The following is a 581-nucleotide window of genomic DNA, read 5'->3' as shown; positions in this document are numbered from 1 at the left end:
TGGGCCGCGCCGGGGCAGGACGCGGGAGAAGTCTGGCGCGAGCGCCGCAGAGGGGCGGGCCGGGGTACTTCGGGGGCGGAGCCGAGGGCGCTGGGGCGGTAGAAAGCCGCGTGGCCGGCGCGGGTGGAATGTAAACACGGCGGGTAGCGAGGGTTCGGGCCCCGGCTGAGTCTGGCCAGACGGATGCACTAGAGGCCCCGGCCCGGGGAACCTGCCGTTCTTTGCCCTGCCCCGCGCGCGCCTAGTCCCTCCTGGCACGCCCTCCCCGCCCCCGAGACGCAGGGTTCCGGGCCCTGAGTCCAAGGCGGGGTGTCCCCAAGGTCACAGCTCCTAGTTCCTGGGCTTAGAACCAGGGCTTCCGGCCACCGAATTCCGAGCCCCCCGTGGGCCAGCTGTTATTCCTGGCTTCACGTTCATCCATTTACGAACGCATTTGTTCATTCAGTCATTCATTCAACAATATGCGAGCACCTTCCACGTGCCCCTTCCATGCCCGCCCCTCCCCCACAATCCCTTCCCCCAGCATCGGGATCATCAAAAGGCCTTTTTTTTTTTTTTTTTTTTTTTTTAAAATTGGGCCG

This window comes from Galeopterus variegatus, unplaced genomic scaffold, assembly GCF_000696425.1.
Source record: "Galeopterus variegatus unplaced genomic scaffold, G_variegatus-3.0.2 Scaffold4764, whole genome shotgun sequence".
NCBI lineage: Eukaryota > Metazoa > Chordata > Mammalia > Dermoptera > Cynocephalidae > Galeopterus > Galeopterus variegatus.
Note: the sequence above shows the minus strand (reverse complement) of the source record.